The sequence below is a fragment of the Lithobates pipiens genome, unplaced genomic scaffold (genome assembly GCF_037356315.1).
Source record: "Lithobates pipiens isolate NorthernLeopardFrog02 unplaced genomic scaffold, aLitPip1_a1.2 Scaffold_3, whole genome shotgun sequence".
NCBI classification, from domain to species: Eukaryota; Metazoa; Chordata; class Amphibia; order Anura; family Ranidae; genus Lithobates; species Lithobates pipiens.
The window spans coordinates 244,585,785-244,600,091 of record NW_027507790.1 but is presented as its reverse complement, the minus strand read 5'-3'; the positions used below and the strand labels follow the sequence as shown (position 1 = coordinate 244,600,091).

Here is a 14,307-nt window from a genome sequence, read left to right as displayed (position 1 = left end):
GCCGCAAATCGCGGTAAAAAACGCCGCAAAAAACGCTTGAAAAAGCTACGCTCAGGTGTGAATGCAGCCTTAGAGTGAATGGGGTCCGCCGAGAACCTTGCGGTTCGCGAACATTTGGGCACGTTCGCGGATCGCGTTCACGAACCGTCCCGTTGGAAGTTCGTCCATCACTACATATGAGTCCATATTGAAAATAAGAATAGGAGGTGGCAGCTACCCTCAGAGTACAGCCAGCTTTGCATAAAAGATAAGAAAAAGGAAAGAAAAGGGAAGTGCCACCTAAGTGTAGAGGTTAAAAATTCATATAATATCACAAGGATTAAGAATCACTTACAAGATATAGGGGGTTATTTACTAAAGGGAAATCCACTTTGCTCTACAAGTGCAAATTACAAATGCAAAGTGCACTTGAAAGTAAAGTCGCTGTAGGATCCGAGGGGGACATGCTAAGAAAATAAAAAACTGCATTTTAGCTTGCACATGATTGGATAATAAAATCAGCAGAGCTTCCCCTAATTTCAGATCTACCTCTCACATCTACAGTGAATGCATTTCCAAGTGCACTTTCAGTGCAATTTAAAGTGTAGTTTGCATTCGTAGTGCAAAGTGGATTTGCCTTTCCCCCCCCCATGTGTTATAAACAGCTCATCAAAAGGCTCATCAAAAGCAGGGAAGGGACGGGGCCATGCCACAGCATCCTCTGGATTCAGCACTGTCCATGAGGTTTGTGGAGGTTTAACTGAGTCCTCCAAGCATCTTGTGGCCACCAGGAAGCAAACCAGTGTGGAACGTGGGTGGAAATGACGTCAACGGGCAAGAGACAGCCGGGCTTGGTTGTTGGTAGATCAGGCTGCGCTTTCGGAGCTCCAGCTCCTTCTTCTCTTTTGTAGAAGGAGCTGGAGCTCGGAGCGCGTTGCCTGATCCCCAAACCTAATCTCCCAACAACCAAGCCCAGCCCTCTTTTGCCTGGTGATGTCATTTTCACCAGCGTTCCACGCTAGTTTGCTTCCTGGTGGCCACAGGACGCTTAGAGGACTCAGTTAAAACCTCCACAAACCCCATGGAGTTCATGTCGTTTTATACTACAATATCTTGCTCTATATTCTTAATCTGAATATTCATAAGCCTTGCGCTATTATATGAATTTTTAACCTTTACACTTAGGTGGTGCTTCCCTTTTCTTTCCTTTTTCCTGGCTGCCTGGGGACCAGGAGAAGTATAGAACCTGGGACAAAACAGTGAGACCAGTCAGAGGGTCTATGCTACACATACAACTGTTATGCCACATACACACGACCGGATTTTTTCGGCAGAAAAGGTCCGACGGTCTTCCCAACGACAGACTTTCAATGGAGTTCCGAACGAATGGACTTGCCCACACACGAACAAACTAAAGTCTGTTCGAAAGTCCGTTCGTTTTGAACGTGATGACGTGCGGCAGGACTAGAAAAAGAAGTTCAATATCCAGTAGCCAATAGCTGCCCTTGCGTCATATTTGGTCCGTCGGACCAGCAAACAGACTAACGGATTTCCCGATAGGAATTGAGTCCGTCGGACAGATTTCAAACATGTTCTATTTCTAGGTCCGCCAGATTTTTTTTTTTTTAAAGAAAAACGATCGGACTATCCCACACATGATCGCACTATCCGACGGAATGCTTCCGTCAGACCTAGTCTGCCGGAAAGTCCGGTCGCGTGTACACGGCATAAGTCACGATCGTATCTTAACTGTAATCTGAAATACACACACACACACACAAAATTATTTAAAAATATGTGAATCCAGGGGACACAAGCTTACGATGATGCGCCCTTAGGCAATATGGCTGTCCTTGCTTCATGTGCAGTCATATGACCTCTCGGAGAGCAGTTGTGCTTCCAGCTGCAGCTATCAACACCTCCACTTCCTGGCAGCTCTCCTCCGGTATGTTATGTCACCAGGAGAGTCAGTCCCTGTGCAAAGTACAGAAGACGTGATCAGGGTCACAGCGCTTGCTGCTGCTTCTCTGCAGGATCCCAGGCACCAAGGTAAGACTTGGCAAAGACCGGGGCTCAACAGAGAGCCAAATGTGACATGCCAAGAGTCTGTTCATGGCTGGCATCCCATTCATACTGCAATTATATTGCTCTGTAGTCTCTACCAAGAACTCACATTTTTATGGTGGCCATACACATAATGATCTGATTGAACAATAATCAGATAATGTGATTGAATCTATTAATTACCAAAAAGGCACATACAGTGTCATCGATTTCCAGCAAAACAGATCAACTTCATAGAAATTATTCTGATTGGTCTGGACGGAAAATCCGATCACACAGAACAATATGATTGGTATGTGTATGGCACATCAAAAGATTTTCTCATACGATTCTTGTTATTTTATTATTTGAAAGTAGTTGTAAAGGCAGAAGGTTTGTTTTTAATTTTTTATCTTAATACATTCTATGCACTAAGATAAATAAACCTTCTATGTGAAACAGCCTCCCTAATACTTGAGGTCCATCTAGACCCAGCGATGTTGCAGGGGTGTCTCGGCTGCCTGGAACGCTCCTTCCTCACTGGCTGAGAAGGCAGCGCGGTGCCATTGGCTCTCGCTGCTGTCAATCAAAGTTAGAGCGCCAATCAGGAGAGAGAGGGGGGCGGGGAGAAGAGGAGGATCTGGGCTACTCTGTGCAAAAATATATCTAAAAAGAAAACTGCGCTTATGCCGCATATACACACGATCAGAAAATCCGTCAGAAAAAACTCGGATGGTTTTTCCGACGGAATTGCGCTCAAGCTTGGCTTGCATACACACGGTCACACAAAAGTTCTCTGAACTTTCGACCGTCAAGAATGCGGTGATGTACAAAATTAAGTTCAATGCTTCTGAGCATGCGTCGAATGGTTTCCGAGCATGTGTGATTTTTTTGCGTGTCCGAATTGTATACAGATGATCGCATTTTCGGATAGGAACTTTTTCCGACTGAAAAATAGAGAACCTGCTCTCAATCTTTTGCTGGCTGGAGTTCTGCCAGCAAAAGTCCGATGGAGCATACACACAGTCGGAATTTCTGACCAAAAGCTCACATCCGACTTTTGCCGGCAGAATTTCTGATCGTGTGTACGGGGCTTAAGTGTGCGTAGAATGATAATGAATAAAATTAAATCAACAGCAGCACCACAATATTGTACACAACAATATAATCAAAATATATATAAAAAACGTGTTGCGCTGTCACATGTGTGATAAATTAACCATCAGAAATTGTGGGGCCCCTTACGCAGCTTTAGGCATGGACCCCCCCCCCCCAGCCTAACCATCAACATTCCCAGGGTCCACCCACTGGCTGTCCCACCGAATCCATCCACTAGCCATCCCACCAAGTCCTTCAGTGTCTCAGCCCCCCCCACACCTGTACGCTCTCAGCCCCCTCACACCTGTACACTCTCAGCCCCCTCACACCTGTACACTCTTAGCCCCCCCCCCACACCTGTACGCTCTCATCCCCCCACACCTGTACGCTCTCAGCTCCCTAACACCTGTACACTCTCAGCCCCCTCACACCTGTACACTCTTAGCCCCCCCCCACACCTGTACGCTCTCATCCCCCCACACCTGTACGCTCTCAGCCCCCTCACACCTGTACACTCTCAGCCCCCCCCACACCTGTACGCTCTCAGCCCCCCTCACCCCTGTATGCTCTCAGCCCCCCCTCTCACCTGTGTGCTCTCAGCCCCCCTCACCCCTGTATGCTCTCAGCCCCCCCTCTTACCTGTACGCTCTCAGCCCCCCTCACCTGTGTGCTCTCAGCCCCCCTCACCTGTGTGCTCTCAGCCCCCCTCACCCCTGTATGCTCTCAGCCCCCCCTCTCACCTGTGCGCTCTCAGCCCCCCTCACACCTATATGCTCTCAGCCCCCTCACACCTGTACGCTCTCAGCCCCCTCACACCTGTACGCTCTCAGCCCCCTCACACCTGTACCCTCTCAGCCCCCTCACACATGTACGCTTTCAGCCCCCTTACACCTGTACGCTCTCAGCCCCCCTCACACCTGTACGCTCAGCCCCCTCATGCCTCTACGCTCTCAGCCCCACCTTACACCTGTACGCTCTGAACCCCCCTTACACCTGTATGCTCTGAACCCCCTTCACACCTGTATGCTCTCAGCCCCTTTCACACCTGTACACTCTCAGCCCCCCTCACACCTGTATGCTCTCAGCCCCCCTCACACCTGTACCCTCTCAGCCCCCTCACACCTGTACGCTTTCAGCCCCCCTCACACCTGTACGCTCTCAGCCCCCCTCACACCTGTACGCTCTCAGCCCCCCTCATACCTGTACTCTCTCTGCCCCCCTCACACCTGTATGCTCTGAACCCCCTTCACACCTGTATGCTCTCAGCCCCTTTCACACCTGTACACTCTCAGCCCCCCTCACACCTGTATGCTCTCAGCCCCCCTCACACCTGTATGCTCTCAGCCCCCCTCACACCTGTACGCTCTCAGCCCCCCTCACACCTATACGCTCTCAGCCCCCCTCACACCTATACGCTCTCAGCCCCCCTCACACCTGTACGCTCTCAGCCCCCCTCACACCTGTACGCTCTCAGCCCCCTCACACCTGTACACTCTCAGCCCCCCTCACACCTGTACGCTCTCAGCCCCCCTCACACCTGTACGCTCTCAGCCCCCCTCACACCTGTACGCTCTCAGCCCCCCTCACACCTGTACGCTCTCAGCCCCCCTCACACCTGTACGCTCTCAGCCCCCTCACACCTGTACGCTCTCAGCCCCCCTCACACCTGTATGCTCTCAGCCCCCCTCACACCTGTACGCTCTCAGCCCCCCTCTCACCTATACGCTCTCAGCCCCCCTCACACCTGTACGCTCTCATCCACCTCACATGTTTATATATGACAAACAAGTACACACACACACAGACACACACAAAGACATTACACACACACACAGACATGTACACACAGACCCCTCCCCCCCTCACTTGTACAGCAGCCCTTATGTGTAAGGTGGTCCTCCTAGTCCCAGCCGTTGTTTTCATATGTGGCTGAGACACAGATAGGAGCTGCAGATCAAATACCACCAAAAGAAAGCTCTATTTGTGGGGAAAAAAGGACATCAATTTTGTTTGGGAGCCACGTCGCACGACCGCGCAATTGTCAGTTAAAGCGACGCAGTGCCGAATCGCAAAAAAGTGCTCTGGTCTTTGGCCAGCCAAATGGTCCAGGGCTGAAATGGTTAAAAAGTGCCTTAAAGCAGACCTTCAGTGTTTTTTTCAACTTTCCATCTATTAAATCTTCTGCCTTTGTTGTTGTTTTAACTTTGGATAGTAAAAGACTATTTTTTTTCTGCCAGTAAATACCTTATACAGCCCACTTCCTGTTTCTTATCTGGTAAAAAGCCTAGGCTTATAACATCATGCACAGCTCTCTCACTCTCAGTTTGCCAGGAAGGGAGGGGTGGGGTGAGTCAAAAGAGGGCCAATGAAAGCTGCAGGGCTGGAGATGTGTGTCTGTGTAAACCCAGGAAGTGAACAAGCAGCAGCTTCAGCTGCCCACAGTTAAAATGGTTACAGTCAGACTCAGTGGAGGGAGATTTCTGCAGCATATTTGGCAAGTACAGAATCGCAGTATATATAAAATAATATGAAAAGTGGTTTGAGGGAAGCTTCAGAATGGCAAAGATGATTTTATTACAAATTATGTGAGCTGACCCCAATGTCCCTGCTCTGCACAGTATTCTCAGCACTGTGCCTAAAATCAGAGGCCGATCAACTGACAGCTTTAAGATTTACCGCTGCTGAAGGGGGAAAAAAGCAACAGGGATGATGCAGGCTGTGCAGAGGGAACACAGATTAGGGAGGGAGAAAAGAAAAGCAAGAGAGTTGACATGACATACTCTGCTGCCAGGCAGACACAAGACTTACAAGTATATTGTCTTATCTTATCCCCTTGATTTTCTCTCCTTTCTCCCACATTGGCAGCCTGTGAACTTCAGCACTGTAAAGTATGTCAGCCTTCCTCCCTAAAGCCGGTACACACTACTAGTTTTCTTTTCTTCGACCCAGAGTCATGTATGTGAACAGCCTTCATAGGCAATAATGCTTTTTCACATGACATGCAAATCTATGCTTTTTGGATTGCATCTGATCCGCATAGAGTCCTGGTTCACACTGGTGCAATTCAGGAAAACCTGTGATTCAGTGCCGGTTCCCACACCACACCGGAATCACACACTGGTTCTCAGAGATCTGTGAACCACTTGGGGGTGTCAATGTAAAGTTAGTGACACCCCCAGATCGGTTTGCAGATTGCAGTGCGAACTGTCAAATGGTGCAGGAATCGTATCGCACGGGTGTGAACACCAATGCAACCCGATCCAGCGATGTGCACGAGAGCAGCAGCTGTCGCCACTGTCTCCCTCCTCATTGGGCAGATTGATAGCAGCGGGAGGCATTGTCAATCAAATGCTGTGCCGAGTTGCCCAGTCACGCACGTGTGCCCCGATGGAAAGCTGAAGGGGAGGGGCCTGGAGCTCTGACTTGGGACCCCAGAAAAAGAGGATCAGGGCTGCTCTGTGCAAAACTATTGCACAGGGCAGGTAAATATAACATGTTTGTTATTTTAATAAAAAAAAAAGAAAGGTTTAACCACTTGCTTACTGGGCACTTAAACCCCCCTCCTGCCCAGACCAATTTTCAGTTTTTAGCGCTGTCGACTTTGAATGACAATTGCGCGGTCATACAACACTGTACACAAATTACATTTTTATCATTTTCTTCACACAAATATAGAAATATAGCTTTTTTTGGTGGTATTTAATCACTGCTGGGATTTTTATTTTTTGCTAAACAAACAAAAAAAGATGGAAAATTTTGAAAAAAAAAAACGTTTCAAAATTTGTTATACAATTTTGCAAACAGGTAATTTTTCTCCTTCATTTATATGCACTGATGAAGCAGCACTGATGTGCACTGATAGGCTGCACTGATGTGCACTGATAGGCTGCACTGATGGGCACTGATAGGCTGCACTGATGGGCACTGATAGGCTGCACTGATGGGCACTGATAGGCACAGTTAAGGTGGCACTGATAGGCACAAATAAAGTGGTACTGATGGGCACTGATGGCCACTGATGGGTGGCACGGATGGGTGGCACGGATGGGCACTGATAGGTACTACTCATAGATGGCACTGATGGGCACTGATAGGTGGCACTGATGGGCACTGTTAGGTGACACTGGTGGCACTGATGGGCACTGTTAGGTGACACTGATGGCACTGATAGGTGGCACTGATGTGTAGCACTGTTGTTGAGGCACTGATAGGTGGCACTGTGGGCACTGATAGTTGGCACTGATGGGCACTGTTAGGTGACACTGATGGCACTGATGTGCAGCACTGTTGTTGAGGCACTGATAGATGGCACTGTGGGCACTGATAGGTGGCACTGTGGGCACTAATGGGTGGCACTGGTGGGCACTGGTAGGCAGCACTGTTGCCTACTGCTAGGTGGCACTGGCAGGGGACACAGGTGGGCACTAACGATCTGCAGCAGCTCGGCGTGATTGGGACTGATGTCCCGATCACGGCCGCCGGTGATCGGCTTTTTTTTTCTCCTCACGCTGTCAGCGAGAGGAGAAAAAATAGCCGATTACTTTCTCTGTTTACATCACGTGATCAGCTGTCATTGGCTGACAGCTGATCATGTGGTAAGGGGTCGGGATCGACCCCGTACTCCGATCTGTGATCCAGCGAGTCTCATAGACTCGCTGATCACAGAGCGCACCGGGCGTGCAGGCCGCTCAGGCACGGGACAACGTCAATAGACGTCGTCCCGGCAAAGCAGGTCCGCGATGTAGCCGTCATTTGGCTATAGCGCGGATCTGTAGTGGTTAAAGTGGAGGGCCACCCTGAAAACAAAAAAATATAAAAAATTACAAAAAAAATATAAAAAAAATAAAATGAAAAAAAATTTTTTTTTTTACTTACCAGTAAGGCCTGTTGCTAGGCACTTTCTCCTAATCTTCCTCTTCCTCCTCCGCGTAGATCTTCTGTCTTCTCTCTTCGTCGCGGCGTCTTCTGGGTAATGGGTCGCGCTGTGTTCTGGGAACTGTGTGTTCCAGAACACAGCGCCTCCCATTCAGAAAGCGCTGCGGGACTCGCGCATGCGCAGTAGCTGCGGGACTCGCGCATGCGCAGTAGCTGCGGGACTCGCGCATGCGCAGTAGGAAACGGGCAGTGAAGCCATAAAGCTCCACTGCCTGTTTACCTTAGAGGGAATGGCGGCCCCGAGAGCCGAGGGACGGGTCGGCCTCGGGCGGCCGACATCGCGGGCGCCCTGGACAGGTGAGTGTGTTTATTAAGTCAGCAGCTGCAGTGTTTGCAGCTGCTGACTTTTTTTTTTTTTTAAACGGACCTCCTCTTTAATGCTACTTTAAGTTTATAGAGTCATTGTGCATAGGCTTGGTAGAAATTATAAAATAATATAAAACTGAAATTGATAAAAGTAGTGGGAGAGCTGCTTGTTCTTGATTCAGACATACTTCATGTTAGGCTCAGTTACACTGGTGAAACATTCTTGTAGTTTGCCCTCAGAAGTATTTACCATAAAATACTCTTATCAGTCAGTACAACTTGACTTTGAACCTGTAGAGCCGATAGATAGACATCAGACACACAATACTGTGCTACTGTACATATCATTCATTGACACTTGTTGAGGCCTTAAAGTGTTACTAAACCCAGGACCCTGCATTCACTATATCTGCTCTCCCACAGTACACAGAACATGGAAATGCAATAGTTTTAATAAACCTAAATGGCTAAATACCTTTTCTTATCAGCAGTATATAGCAGTCTTGTGACTTCTATCAGTGTCTGGTTCAAGCTTGTAGGGGGAGTTTTCCTTCTACTTTGACTGTCCTATGAGGCTGCAAGACCCCTGACCCTCTGTCTGGACAGTTCTGATTGGCTCTGTGCTGATCACATGCACTCTCCCAAGAAAAAGAAAACTCTCTAGCAATACACACTAGAGCTGCACAATTCTGGCTAAAATGAGAATCACAATTTTTTTGCTTAGAGGATATTCTCGCTGTTTGTTGGTTTTTTTTTTATTCATTGAAGTGTATTTTTTCCCAAAAAATTGCGTTTGAAAGACCGCTGGGCAAATACAGTGCGACATAAAATATTGCAGCAATTGACATTTTATTCCCTAGGGCAGTGATGGCGAACCTATGGCACACGTGCCACAGCTGGCACGCAGAGCCATCTCTGTGGGCACGCAAGAGGGTCCTGGTTCACGGTGGGGAGAACATGGCAGCAAACAGCGGCGAGGTGCAGGAAATTAACTGCACGAGTGAGCGGGTGGCTCCGCAGCCTCCGCGCGGAAGGCTACAGACCTGAGAGCACGCGAGGGAGAGAAGCAAGCAGCGGCGAGGTGAGGGGGACACTGTCTGCACGAGTGAGTGGGCGACCCTACAATCCCCGCGTGGTAGGCTACAGGCCTGACAGCACGCACGGGAGGGAGAGAAGAGGGGTGCAGCATCCCTGGTGCCTTCCGGAGCTTGGACTCCTCAAACCTCTTTCAACAGTGAGGCCCGGAGAACAGACTGACTGTGGGCCCAGAAGACAAGGACAGACAAGAGGCGCAGGCTGTGAGGGAGCCGCTGGATGGAACAGGGATGGAGACAGGTACCGGGCACAATTATACCCTGAATACCTGCAGACACAGACTGGGGCAGGGAGGCAGAGCAGGGATTGCACATAAGGACAGAGCTAGAGGTCTCCCTTTCTCTCAGCTCTCCTCTTTTTCAGCCCCCGTGTCCCCCTCTTTATGCTCCCCCTCTCTGTGCCCCCCCTCTCTGTGCCCCCCCTCTCTCTCTCTCTATCTCTCTGTGTCCCCCCCTCTCTCTCTCTCTGTGCCCCCTCTCTCTCTGTCCCCCCCTCTCTCTCTGTGCCCCCCCTCTCTCTCTCTCTCTGTGCCCCCCTCTCTCTCTCTCTCTGTCCCCCCCTCTCTCTGTGTGTGTATCTATCTCTCTCTCTCTGTCCCATCTCTCTCTCTCTGCCCCCTCTCTCTCTGTGTGTGTGTCTCTCTCTCTCTCTCTGTCCCATCTCTCACACCCCTCCCCCTCTGTCCCCCCTCTCCCTCTCTGTGGCCCCATCTCTCTGTCCCCCATGTGTCCCCCCTCTCTGTGTGTGTCCCCTATCTCTATCTACCTGTTCCCCCTCACTCTCTGTCACCTTTCTCTCTCTATGTGTCCTCTCTCTCTCTCACAGCCCCCTTTCTCTCTATCTCACAAACCCCTATCTCACAACCCCCTCTCTCTCTTACACACACCCCCATCTCTCTTACACACACCCCCATCTCTCTCACACACCCCCTCTCTTTTGCTCAGCACCCCTCTCGCGCAAATTGCCAAGTTGGCACTTTACAACACAAAACCAACTTATTTATTTCAGTTTGGGCACTCAGACTTAAAAAGGTTTGCCATCACTGCCCTAGGGTCTCTGCTAAAATATATATAATGTTTGGGGGTTCCAAGTAATTTTCTATCAAAAAATATTGATTTTAACTTAAAGCTGGATTCCATCCTAAAAAAAAAAAAAAAAAAAAATTATTACCGTGCTTAAAAAAAATTTGGAGACAATTTTTTTTTTACTCACCTCTAAATGCCTGTTGCTCGGGGGTCCCTCGTAGTATGCCTCTTTCAGTGCCTGGGCTCCTGACGTCACTTCCCTCGGTGCAGGAAGGGAGATCACCTCCCCTCCTCCCTCTTGTCAATCATCTGGGACACGTCACAGATCCCAGATGATTGCGCGGCCAGTCACGGCGTGTGGCGCGCGCATGCGCAGTGGGTGCCTGGCTGTGAAGCCACAGCCGGGTGCCCACAGTTAAAATGCCGGTGCCGCCGAGCGAAGGGGGAGACGAGCGGGGCTTCGACCCCCCGCATCGCTGGACCCTGGGACAGGTAAGTGACCGATTATTAAAAGTCAGCAGCTGCAGTATTTGTAGCTGCTGACTTTAATTTTTTTAAGAAAGAAGTGTAGAGCTGCAACTAACGATTAATTTGTCTGTCGACTAATCTATCGATTATTTTTTCGATTAGTCAACGACTATCCGATTATTTTTTTTATTTTTATTTTTTAATGAATCTAGTGGTTTTTTTTTGATTAGCTAATTAATCCTTTGGATAACCTTGAGAGTATTGCATTGCAGAGTATTGTATTGCATTGCAGAGTATTGCAATGCATTGGCGGGCAGAGTATTGTATTGTTTTGGCGGGCAGAGTATTGGCGGGCAGAGTATTGAATTGTATTGGCTGGCAGAGTATTGGCGGGCAGAGTATTGTATTGTATTGGCTGGCAGAGTATTGGCGGGCAGAGTATTGTATTGTATTGGCTGGCAGAGTATTGGCGGGCAGAGTATTGTATTGTATTGGCTGGCAGAGTATTGGCGGGCAGAGTATTGGCAGGCAGAGTATTGTATTGTATTGGCTGGCAGAGTATTGGCGGGCAGAGTATTGTATTGTATTGGCTGGCAAAGTATTGGCGGGCAGAGTATTGTATTGTATTGGCTGGCAGAGTATTGGCGGGCAGAGTATTGTATTGGCCGGCAGAGTATTGTACTGTATTGGCTGGCAGAGTATTGGCGGGCAGAGTATTGTATTGTATTGGCTGGCAGAGTATTGGCGGGCAGAGTATTGTATTGGCTGGCAGAGTATTGGCGGGCAGAGTATTGTACTGTATTGGCTGGCAGAGTATTGTACTGTATTGGCTGGCAGAGTATTGGCGGGCAGAGTATTGTACTGTATTGGCAGACAGAGTATTGGCGGGCAGAGTATTGTATTGTATTGGCTGGCAGAGTATTGGCGGGCAGAGTATTGTACTGTATTGCAGCAGAGTATTGTTTTGCAGCAGAGTATTGTATTGCAGCAGAGTATTGTATTGCAGCAGAGTATTGTTTTGCAGCAGAGTATTGTATTGCATTGCAGAGTATTGCATTGCAGAGGCTGGCAGAGTATCGGGCTGGCAGAGTATTGGCTGGGTATGGAGGGATGGCTGCTTCCATCCGACCTCTCCCCTCCACTGCACAGATCAGTACAGAGAGGGGAGAGAGAAACCGGCATCATGTCATGACGCCGGTTTGTTTACAAGTGATCGCTCCGTCGGAGCGATCACATTGTAAACGCCTGGGTGTAGAAAGATGGCCGCCGCTTCGGAGCTAGGCCGAAGCCGCGGCCTCTCCTAAGGCCGAGACCGCAGAGCGCTCCGCGGATTGCGGCATGTCCGCTCGGATCACGGATCGGTGACGATCCGTTGCACCCCTAGGGACGGCGGCACGGAGGGGGAGAAGAGAGGGGGACGGCGGGGGAAAAGAGAGGGGGACGGCGGAACGGAGGGCAGCGCTAGATACCAAGCACTGCCACCACTGTGACGCATCGACGCCGAGAACGCACGTCAACGTATTTTCTTAGTCGACTACGACGACGCGTCGTGGCAGCTCTAAAGAAGTGTCAGAAAAAGATTTAGACTTTAAGTGGTTAAACTTCCTGCATTTACACGTTGTTGAAAACTTGTCAGACTGCCTGGATTTTTTCTTTACACACAGAAGTGTATCCCTTTGATCTAATGCCGCATACACACGACCGGACTTTTCGACAGCAAAGGTCCGATGGAACAAATCCGTCGGACAATTCTATCGTGTGTGGGCTTCATCAGACCTTTGCTGTCCAAAAATCTGACTGACTTTAGAAATAGAACATGTTTCAAATTTTTTCGTCGGAACCAGTTCCTATCGAGAAATCCGTTCGTCTGTGTGCTAGTCCGACGGACAAAAACCAACGCTAGGGCAGCTATTGGCTACTGGCTAAGAACTTCCTTATTCTAGTCGGGTCATACGCCATCACGTTCTAATCCATCAGACTTTGGTGTGATTGTGTGTGGCCAAGTCCTTTCATTTGGAAAGTCTGTCGGAAGTCCGCCGAAAGTCTGTTGGGAAGACCGTCAGACCTAGTCAGTCGAAAAGTCCGCTTGTGTGTACGCAGCATAAGAAGGAAGCATTTGTTACAACGTTTCATATTAAAAACTTGGCAGACTGCCCGGATGTTTTCTTTTGACAGCTGAGTGAGCGGATAAGTCTCTTCACTTGTTATATGAAAGAATCGGTAAACTCTGCAATAGAGATCGTCAAAGGGGTTGAATCGAGATAGCGATTTTTTTAACGATTAATTGTGCAGCTCTAATACGCACCAAACTGAGCATGTGCAGAGTGCTCCCAAAGCTCTGTACTATAAGGAGACGGTTTGGGGACAGTGGAAGAAGGGCAGGATCAGAGAAAACCGTATCAAACAGCCTTTTTACATAATGCAGAGGATTAACCCCTTAGGTTCCACAGTGAGTATAACAAGCATGCTTTACTACATATACAGTCTGATTTTACTGTTGTGGGTTCAGTAACACTTTAAGCAGGCCAAACATGGATTGAAATTTGGACAGTTCAGCAGGGACTGGTAACATTTTGGGCTAGCTGGTTGCATACAAGTTGATCTATACATAGGCACATCTTGAAGCTTGTGTGCCCCAATGCAAAAGTTGACCTCCCCCCCCCCGTCAAGTTGACCTGGGGACCCCCCACCCGGGCTGGGGTGGGCGGTCCGGGCCCCCTGACTTCCAGATTCACATACAATCCCACCGCACCCTGCCTGCCCCCACCTTGTGTACAAAGGTTGAGCAATGTGGTAGGTGGTCAATGGTATCGAAGGCGACAAAGAGGTCAAGTACTGTAGTAGGAGTATGCAGTAGTGGCCATTGGTATAGCAGTTAGTTATTCGTTAGTGAGTTTTAGTAGTTTTAGTTTAGTAGTGAGATAGGAGTAGTTTTATTTGCTCCTTTGATGAAGGAAACCAGTAAGTCACACCACTAATGCCCCATACACACGATAGGATTTTCTAATGGAAAATGTGTGATAGGACGTTGTCGAAAATACCAACCGTGTGTAGGCTCCGTCAAGCTTTTTCCATCGAAATTTCCATCACACAAAATTTGAGATCTGGTTCTCAAATTTTCTAACAACAAAACGCGTTGTCGTAAATTTCCGATTGTGTGTACACAATTCCGACGCACAAAGTTCCACACATGCTCGGAATCAAGCAGAAGAGCAGCACTGGCTATTGAACTTGATTTTTCTCGGCTTGTCGTACGTGTTGTACGTCACCGCGGTCTTGACGTTCGGAATTTCCGACCAACTTTGTGTGACCGTGTGTATGCAAGACAAGTTTGAGCCAACATCCGTCAGAAAAAATC

At 48.8% G+C, this 14,307-nt stretch overlaps 1 protein-coding gene across 1 annotated transcript in view; it reads left to right on the top strand.

Annotated features, from left to right (window-relative positions):
- Positions 1–1,867: 1,867 nt before the first annotated feature.
- Positions 1,868–14,307, top strand: part of STARD6 (StAR related lipid transfer domain containing 6) — a 43,398-nt gene continuing 30,958 nt past the window's right edge. Inside the window, exon 1 of the mRNA XM_077462991.1 lies at positions 1,868–2,028. The gene's annotated coding sequence lies outside the window, so the exon portion shown is untranslated. The remainder of the gene's footprint in view (positions 2,029–14,307) is intronic.